Below are 10,551 nucleotides of genomic sequence, written 5' to 3'. Positions count from 1 at the left end.
TATAATACTAATGGCTAATAACCTCTTTTGATACCTATTCAATTCTATAACTTTTTAATATATATATTTTCCCAAAAACTTTTAAAATAATTTTCATATATTATATATTTAGATGAAATTCATAAATTATTAAGATTTTCCTTATTAATGTGAGAAATTCTTGAGTTTTTCCTGCTTAATATTTTTTTCTGCATAGGCTCACAGGGATTTACATGCATATGGAAAGTCAACATGTTTTTAATAGTAGGCTATAACCACAAATATGACAGGTGCCTCCACTTATCTTCTGCTAGTATTTATAAAACAGTTGAATAAATTTAAATGCTATCTACTCATTTATTAAAATTTTTCTATACTTTTTAAAAAGATCTATTTTATTTCATTGAGTTATATTAGTCTGTGTAAGTGGAAATACTCTTTTCTGTATACTTAACTGGTGGGTCATAGTTGGTATATTTTTGTTTGTTTTCCTATTCTATTCCTATTCAGGATGGCCTGGCTGTTTAAGAACCTCAGGGCATAGATGGTGGACAAAGGAGGCCTGACCTCACACTGATTCTTGAGTTGGTTTCACATGTGTACTCGCTGCTACTCACTCCACTCTTGAGTCTAATACAGTCAGCATATTGTGTTGGTGGGTTCCTCATCTTCAGCATCTTCAGATTCAATCAACACAGAATAGGTTATTTGAAAAAAGTACCATCCATGCGAACATGTACAGAGTTTTTTTTTTTTTTTTTTTTTTTTTTTTTTTTGTTTGTCGTTATTCTCTAAACAATAAGGTACTTGAGCATCTAAGGACTTTGGCATCTACGGGAATTTTGAAACCAATGCCCTGAGGATTTTGATGGATGACTATACCGACATTAGATGTTCAGTGATTAGAATAAACGTCTCTACAAGGAGAGCAGGAGAATTCTATCAGCAATTGGCTCCTTGCCTTTTCACAAACTCAGTGGAATGCTGAGGTCTAAATTTATTTCCAATAGGTTGGGAGTTCTTCTCTCTAACCCTTTGCTACAAGTTGTTTCCTTCCTGCCGTGTAGCTTCCTTCCAACATGCTGCTTTATCATTTCTCTTGTTTCCCTTCTCAAACTTGTGCAAATTTGGGGAAGCTTTCCTTTACCACTTCCCAGAGACTACCTGCCTATACAGACACCTTTCTCCAGCCTGCATCCTCGACAGCGCATGACAGTGGAAAAGGAAATCTTTGAGGAACACTCTCTGAGTAACGCTTACAGACTACTTAGACTGTAGTTCTTGTACCTCCCCCTGACAAAACAGGTTTTGCAGATAGGAGCTGGGGCCTTGGAGTAAGATGAAAGGAATTACTGTACTGCAGTAACAGTACTTCTTAAAAGATACCAAGTGAGTGAGAGAAGAAAAAAATTTATACTTTGCACAAAACAGAGTTCACTTTCATCTTCAAATTGCCAGGTAATGGATTCCACTGAAACATAATGGATGTTTCTACTTAAATTGTGAGCTATGGTGTGGGTGTGGTAGCTCAGCAGGTTAAGCCACAGCTTGAGATGCCCTCTTCGCATATCATAGCACAAGTTCAAATACTGCTTCTGATCTACCTGACTGCTAATATTCCTGGGAAGGCAGCATATGGTGGTTTGAGTACGTGGGACCCTACCACCTATTTGGGAAAACTGGATGGAGTTCTTGGCTCCTGACTTCAGACTGACCCAGCACTAGCTCTTGTAGTCATTTGGAGAGTCAACGAAAGGATGAAAGATTCTCTCTCTCTCTCTCTCTCTCTCTCTCTCTCTGCCATTCTGCTTTTGAAGTACATAAAGAAGTAAATAAGTAATTATTTTTTTTTTTTACATTTGAGTTCCAGAACTGACTTCCTCATCAGAACAACTGATAGAGAAAATTTCCTGCTATCTGTCCTTTGATTTCTGTTCACTTGTACAGAGCTGTATTTCTGTTACAGAATAATATCCTTTTAAGAGAATAAGGGAGTCTCTTCCTAGAAACTCAAGTGGGGTCTGCATATGCATTTATGTGGCATGTGAGGAGCCAGAATCTCAATCTTCCATTAATCACCCTCAATCTAACTACCTTATTTCCACAGCCCTCGGAGATGAAAAGGTACAGCATTACCCCTTTTGACTTGTCTAGTAGGGACTTCCCTCAAATCCAGTCTCCCTACTGCCCCGGGTGTCTTTCTCCTTGGCCCCTTCCCTGGATAATAATGGTGTAGGTGATGAAGGGGAGAGCCTGCTTTACCCACAAAAGCCTATTCAAAAATATCCCCATTACATTTTGTATGCATTTTGTTGCTGTTATTGGAATTTATGAAGTTAATTCTATTGACTTTTTGTCGGTCAAGTTGACCTTTTTTGTTATCTGAAACTAATGCCTGTTTTGATTTTACTTTTATGTACACTATTACTATTTTTGAGATATTATTTTTGTTGTTAACTGAATTGCCTTTGATGTTTTATTTACCTTGAGATTTTATTCATACCAAACAATGAATTAAAGTACCATTTTCAACCCTATCAAGTAAATAATATTTTTCTCCTTTTCTATATCTGAAGGTATTGCCTTTATAAAGTTTGTCTTTAAAAATATTTCCTTTCTTAAAACACCACCACTCCTGTAGTATATTATTGTCTTAATAAAGAGCCATTTTGAGGCTGGCACTGTGGTGTAGTGAGTAAAGCCATGGCCCTACCTGCAGTGCTGACATCTCATATGGGCATCAGTTCAAGTCTTAGTTGCTCCACTTCTGATCGGACTCCCCATTAATGGACCCAAGAAAGCAGCAGAGCATGGCCCAAGTGCTTGGGCCCCTACACCCATTTGGGAGACCCAGAGGAAGCTTTTGGCTCCTGGTTACAGACCAGTCCAGCTCCAGCCATTGCAGCCATTTGGGGAGTGAACCAATAGATGGAAGATTCTCATTCTCTCTCTCCTTCTCCCTCTCCCTCTCTCTCCTTTGCTCTCTCTGTAACTCTGCCTTTCAAATAAATAAATAAATTTTAAAAAAGAAGCCATTTTGTTTAGTAGCATTTTATTTATATTTTATATCTATATTAGTCAATGTAGTAGTTTATTTTTCTTTTCTTCTTTGCCACTGTAGTCTTAGAATTGGGTTCTATTATTCAAGATATCATAAAAAGCAAGTTTTTTTTTAAGAATTATTTTACTTATTTGAAAGAGTAAGAGGGACTGAGAGACTGAGAGAGAGAGAGAGAGAGAGAGAGAGAGAGGTCTTCCATTGCTGGTTCACTCCCCAAATGGCCTCTATGGTTAGGAACGGGCCAGAGCAAAGCCAGGAGCCAGAAACTTCTTCCGGGTCTGCCGTGTGGGTCCATGGGCCAAAGACTTGTTCCATTCTCCTTTGCTTTCCCAGATCATAAGTGGAGCAGCCAGGACTGGAACCAGCACCAATATGTGATGCTAGCACTGGGATGCTTCAACCCACTGTACCACAGCACCGGCCCCACACACTCTTTTCTTTTAAGTTGATGGGACATAAAGGAGCTTAAATTTCAAATAAATAACATATGTGAAATACAATAATATTTAAGTATTTTAATGATTTATTTGCAGTTGCAAAGTAATGGAAAATGGAATAGAAAAGTTCAATTTTTAGAGGGCCTCAAGGTATGAATAGATATTTGGGGGCTATCTTGTTTTGTCAAAAGACAGAACTTGGATTTAGAAGATTAAGTTTATTAAATCTAAGCTTTCACTTGAATTCTAGAAGCTGGAAATAGAATATCTCAAATTTTATTTTCTCACTCTGTATCATTGTATAAAATTCAAACTGTACCCCTGTAGATTTACTTTTATCTTGAAAGATAGAGGTAAAAGAGTGTGGAACAACACAACTACATATAAGAAGCCTAGGATGAAACTGAATACTTTGCATGTGTGTTTATGAGTATTTATCAATCTATATCTATATATTATATATCTATCTATTGATGAATAGATTTTTCCTCCTGATTCCAATTCTCTCATTTCCCAACACCAAGTGAGTGTCCAATGTTGAGTTCAATCTGACCACTGATGTCTAGAATTAGTACCACATTCCACAAGGTGCTGTTTCAGCAATAACATAGGACATCTGGAAAGCATCTCCCAGTGTGACATGAGAGCAGGTATCTGAGTGACAAGTGCAGCGACCTGTGTGCACATCCTCAGGAAGAGGCTGCAGCGCTGCGCAGTAGCTTGAATGACAGGGACCACGTTTGTTCTGTCACCATTGCACTTTCAGTGCCTTTCAATTTCAGCAACAAATTTCATGCTCACTACACACCAGTTGATGCACTGTCTCCTCTGTGAAGAACTTCCTTGTTCCATCAGTGCTAACAAGTAACAGCCATGTGCTGTCTAAGTGTGTCCACATTGCTGATAGACCAGTGCTCCCATGCAGGCAGCAGCTCTCAAGTAGGAAGTGCCAGGACTCAGTTTCACACCTCACTCCTCCATAAAGCCTTGCTGTATCTCCCAGTCCTGCCCTTGAGGTGGTGTTGAAGGGAGCCTCTTGGAAAAGCTATGCATCCCTCACTCCCACGCACTCTGCCAGTGACACAGATGCGATCCAAGAGGCAAAGGGTACTTTGGCTATTACCATAACATCAGAGTAAGATACTTGACTCTGTTGCAGTCCCCTTCCAAGCAGAGTGCAGATGCCTGTAAAATCACATTGAAGCATATTGAAGAGCTGACGTTGAGTCTCCAGGTAGCCCCAGAGTCTCCTAATCTGGACTTCTTATTATACAGAGGGAATAAATCCTTAAAATTGATTTAAAAATGGGTCCCTCCCCAGCTTTCCTTTTTATTCAGGTATTCAGCCAAAGGCCATGTACTGCACTGCGTAACTGTAGAGAACTGCTCACACGTCATTAGTGGGATTTGTTGTTTGCTTCCTCCTGTGTACTGTTAGCATCTGATAAAAGAGCTTATAGATATTTATCTTTGCATGCCTGTAACTATGTTTGCTCAGTGTATGAATTTGCACATTTTGACTTAGGGGAGTTTTCTGATCCTAGAACTTCCTGTAAAATCCTTTCTTTCCTTCTGTAAATTTTCTCAACCCTTGAATCTTCCCAGAAGTCTTTCTCTGCATAATTGCAGTACACATTTATGTGTCCCCAAAGCAACTTACTTGTAGCACTTTATTTATGGATTTAAAACATCTATACAAAGGGGAAACCTGTTGAAGTGAAATGGACACTATGAGAAACAGTGACTTGATCAGCTCTTGTCCTGACGGTTGATGTAAAATGTAATACTTTATCCATGTTCTGACAGTTGATGTACAATGTAATACTTTATCCATTTTAGTATTTTTTTTTGTTCTAGTACCATTGGTTGAACTCTAATTAACACACAATTATTCTTAGGTGTTTAAATTTTAACTGAAAAGTGATCCCTGTTAGGAATTTGGAAAACATTATGCTGAGTGAAATAAGCCAATCCCAAAGTGACAAATACCACATGTTCTCCCTGATAGGTGACAAATAACTGGGCACCAAAAAGGAAACCTGTTAAAGTGAAATGAACACTATGAGAAATGGTGACTTGATCAGCCCTTGCCCTGCCTGTTGATGAACAACTTAATACGTTATCCCTCTTAGTATTTTTTTTTGTTTATTCTACATAATACTTTTAGTTGAATACTGTAATCAATACACAGTTATTCTCAAGTGTTGAAACTTAACTGAAAAGTGATCGCTGTTAAATATAAGAGTGGGAATAAGAGAGGGAAGAGATGTGCAATCCAGGACATGCTCAAGCTGACTTACCTCAAACGGTAGAGTTAGAAACATACCAGGGGACTCCAATTCAATCCCATCAAGGTGGCATGTACCAATGCCATCTCACTAGTCCCAGTGATCAATTTCTGTTCACAATAGATCATAATGATAGGACTGAGAGCCAAAGGGAGCACATAAACAAGACTAGTGTCTGCAAACACTAGCTGATAGAATAAAAAAGGGAGAGAACGATCCAACATGGGAAGTGAGATACACAGCAGACCCATAGAATGGCAGATGTCCTAACAGCACTCTGGCCTCAGAATCAGCCCTTAAGGCATGCGGATCTGGCTGAAAAGCCCATGAGAGTATTTCAGGCATGGAAAGCCAAGATACTCTGGGGGAAAAAAAAAAAAAACAAAAACAAAACAAAAAAAAAACACCTAAATGAAAATCTCCACGAGTGAGATGATCCCGGTGGAAAGAACAGGTCATCAAAGAAGGAGGTACCTTTCTCTGAAGGGAGGAGAGAACTTCCACTTTGACCATGGCCTTGTCTAAATATGATCAGAGTCGGCGAATTCAGGGGGCTTCCATAGCCTTGGCAGCTCATGGCAAGAGCCTAGGGTGATTACTGAGGCCATAAACAAGAGTGTCAATTTGTTAAGTCAACAACAGGAGTCACTGTGCACTTACTCCTCATGTAGGATCTCTGTCCTTAGTGTGCTGTACATTGAGATTTAATGCTATAACTAGTACTCAAACAGTATTTTTCACTTTATGTTTCTGTGTGGGAGCAAACTGTTGAAATCTTTACTTAATGTATGCTAAACTGATCTTCTGTATATAAAGAGAATTGAAAATGAATCTTGATGTGAATGGAAGGGGAGAGGGAGTGGGAAAGGGGAGGGTTGTGGGTGGGAGGGACGTTATGGGGGTAAGCCATTGTAATCCATAAGCTGTACTTTGGAATTCTATATTCATTAAATAAAAGTTAAAAAAATCTATACATATTTGTTATAAAGTTTAGATCGTAGGTTTCTTTGTGTGTTTCCAGCCCATTGCACCAGACCTGGGAAGGAGACAATGAGTGGGAATGGGGGTAGTGTTGTGGCTCTGCCGGGTAAGCCTTTGTTGTGGTGCTGGCTTCCCCTTTTATTGTGCTGAATTTGAGTCTCAGCTACTCCACTTCCAACCAGCTTCCTGCTAATGTACTTGGAAAGGCATCAGGAGGTGGCCCAAGTTCTTTTAGATTTTTACCACCCAAGTAGGAGACCAAATGGAGTTCCTGGCTTTGGTCTAGCCCGGCTATGGCTGTTAAAGCCATTTGAGAAGTTAACCAACAGGTGCAAGATTCTCTTTCTCTCTCTCTCTCTCTCTCCCCCCCCCACTCTCTCTCTCCCTCATTCAAATAAATAAAATAAATCCTTTTTAGAAAAGAATATGGAGATGCAGGAGGGACCATTTAGAAAGAATATCATTCATGCCGGCGCGTGGCTCACTAGGCTAATCCTCCACCTGTGGCGCCAGAACCCTGGGTTCTAGTCCCGGTTGGGGCGCCGGATTCTGTCCTGCTTGCCCCTCTTCCAGTCCAGCTCTTTGCTGTGGCCAGGGAGTGCAGTGGAGGATGACCCAAGTACTTGGGTCCTGCACCCCATGGGAGACCAGGATAAGTACCTGGCTCCTGCCATCAGATCAGCGCGGTACGCTGGCCGCAGCGCGCTGGCCGTGGGGGCCATTGGAGGGTGAACCAACGGCAAAAGGAAGACCTTTCTCTCTGTCTCTTTCTCTCACTGTCCACTCTGCCTGTCCAAAAATAAAAATAAAAATAAAAAAAGAATATCATTCATTCAGTCAGTCAGTAAGTACTGATCATGATAATTTCTGACAAAACAGACATTTTTATTTTTCCTCTCAAAAAACCTATTTTTTACATCAACTGTCAAGTGGAAAAATAATTCTTAACTACAATAAATTCTACCTGTGGAGAATATAATATTCCATGGAAAGATACAGTCTGAATCCAAGGAAAATCTCCCAGTGAGAGTGATCCAAGATGTGGAGAGGGTCAGAAATAGATAGGAGGTCTCTGAATGCTGAAGGAACGTCCTGGAGTGAGAGCACCTGTATCTTTGAAAGGTAAGGAGTCAGATTAAAAAAGGACAGGGATGCCACAGTAAGCAATTAGAATTTATCTCAGAAAAAAAGGCAGCCACTTATGGATCATGATAGATATAAGGAGAAGATGAACAAATTTGTTTTTAATTTTTTTTTTTGACAGGCAGAGTGGACAGTAGAGAGAGAGACAGAGAGAAAGGTCTTCCTTTTGCCATTGGTTCACCCTCCAATGGCTGCTGTGGCCGGCGCTGCAGCTTGTGCACCACGCTGATCCAAAGGCAGGAGCCAGGTGCTTCTCCTGGTTTACCATGGGGTGCAGGGCCCAAGCACTTGGGCCATCCTCCACTGCACTCCCTGGCCACAGCAGAGAGCTGGCCTGGAAGAGGGGCAACCGGGACAGAATCCGGCGCCCCGACCGGGACTAGAACCTGGTGTGTCTGCGCCGCAAGGCGGAGGATTAGCCTAGTGAGACGCGGAGCCGGCCTGCTTTTTAAATTTTAATTATTTAATTAATATATAATATCAATTATGTCCTTTTGGGGTACAATATTATAATTTTAAACATGTATAGAATGTGTAATGATCAAATCCGGTGATTAGCCTTTCCATCTCCTCCAATATCGTTTTTATGCACTGGGAGTCTTAAAATGTTTACCTCCCACTGTAACTATTTTGAAATGCATAATTAATTGTTGTAGACAATAACTTTAGGACTATCTCCTCTTTAGCCATGTTTTTGAAATAAAAATTATTTATTTATGTTTATTTAACAGGTAGAGAGACACACAGATATCTCCCATTTACTGATTTACTCCAATACCAATAGCTGGAGCTGGGCTGGGATGAAGTCAGGAGCCAGGAACTCAATCTAGGTCTCCCATGTGGGTGGTGGGGACTCAGTTCCTTGAGTCATCACCTGCTGCTCCCTAGCATCTGCTTTAGCAAGAAGCTGGAACTGGCTAGAGCTGAGACTTGAGCCCAGGCCCTCTGATATAGGATGGGGATATCCCCAGTAGTGTCTCCACTGCTACATCAGACACAGTTCATTCTGTGTTCTGGTTCTGTCATTTCCCCATCTCACAACGCCCTCTCCTTCCCCTTCCTAGTTTCTAGGGAACTCTTAAAATGAGCATTTGATGACTTTTGGGGAAAGGAGTGGATGGTTATGATGAGGCTGCATGCTATAGAAAGACTTGGAGGCTACTTTTCTGCTTCAGAGATTTCGGATGTTAATAACTGTGTACAGGATGGTAGCATTTCCCTAAGGTTAGAATCACAAGAGATTTGTGTGGACATGAGTTTAGATCTGGACCTGTGGAATTTGAACTGTCTATCCGACAATGCCAGGAAAACACAGTCTACAGTGTCTGAAACTATATTTGACTAAGCTGTAAGGTCTAAATGAACAACACTACAGCAAATGCAGTGCTTACTTGCATTTACTCGTGAGAAAGCCCAGAGTCCCTCCAGTCAACCACATCTCCGGCAGCCTCATCTCCATGCCTTGATTTTGATTTTCTTCTCTCATCAGCATTCTCCATTCTCCAGTTTAGAAGTCAATTGTGTATTTCAAGCCCTTGCCTAACACTTTTTTTTTTTTTTTAACAGGCAGAGTGGACAGTGAGAGAGAGAGACAGAGAGAAAAGTCTTCCTTTTGCCATTGGTTCACCCTCCAATGGCCACCGCTCCCGGCGCACTGCGGCTGGCGCACGGCACTGATCCGATGGCAGGAGCCAGGTACTTATCCTGGTCTCCCATGGGGTGCAGGGCCCAAACACTTGGCCCATCCTCCACTGCACTCCCTGGCCACAGCAGAGAGCTGGCCTGGAAGAGGGGCAACCGGGACAGAATCCGGCGCCCCGACCGGGACTAGAACCCGGTGTGCCGGCGCCGCAAGGCAGAGGATTAGCCTAGTTAGCCGCAGTGCCGGCCGCCTAACTCTTTACATTTATTTCTCCTCCATGACTTAGTTATGATAATCTGTGTCCCATTACAATTAGTTACAGAGGTCAAATCAAGTGCACAAATGCATAATTACTCAAACATAACACAAAGATTTCTTGCTCACCAATGGCACTTGTAGTGAGCAGGCTCTTCGCAGCCATTTTTCACATTCAGGACTCAGCATGATAGATTTGTCTTCTTCCATGGCCTTTTAAGTCAAAACCCCTGGGTTTCGATTTCTGCATAGAGCTAGAAGGGGAAATGATTCCCAAGAGTGTGAGTAGGAAGTTTACATGTGCCAAGAATAGGGAGATCCATGTCATATCTATTTACAGAGCAAGCTGTAGTTCACTTATGAGGCCCCACCAAACTACCTTGGTCCAGGATGGTTAGAGAAAGAAGGTGATATTACATTAAAAAGGGAATTAAAAGTTCAAGGTCACAAAGGGCAGACTATTTTGGAGTTGTCCCAGACTAGAGGAGAAAAAGAAGCCATGATAAGTAAATGTACTATGTGTGCCTGGCTTGGTCCACGACTAGAAATGGACATTAGGGAATTTTTCCATGAATTTTAATGAAGTCCATAGATCAGATAATCATAGTGTATCACTATCAATTTCTGACCGTAATAATTACACTATAGTTATGTAGTTAACATTTTGGGGAGCTCAGTGTACATGACAATATTATTATGTTTTGTAATAATTTTCATTTAATTTTTCTCCACAATGATAATTTGCAGATAGCAAAGAGAAGTATC

This window comes from Oryctolagus cuniculus, chromosome 6 (assembly GCF_964237555.1).
Source record: "Oryctolagus cuniculus chromosome 6, mOryCun1.1, whole genome shotgun sequence".
Taxonomy (NCBI): domain Eukaryota; kingdom Metazoa; phylum Chordata; class Mammalia; order Lagomorpha; family Leporidae; genus Oryctolagus; species Oryctolagus cuniculus.
Note: the sequence above shows the minus strand (reverse complement) of the source record.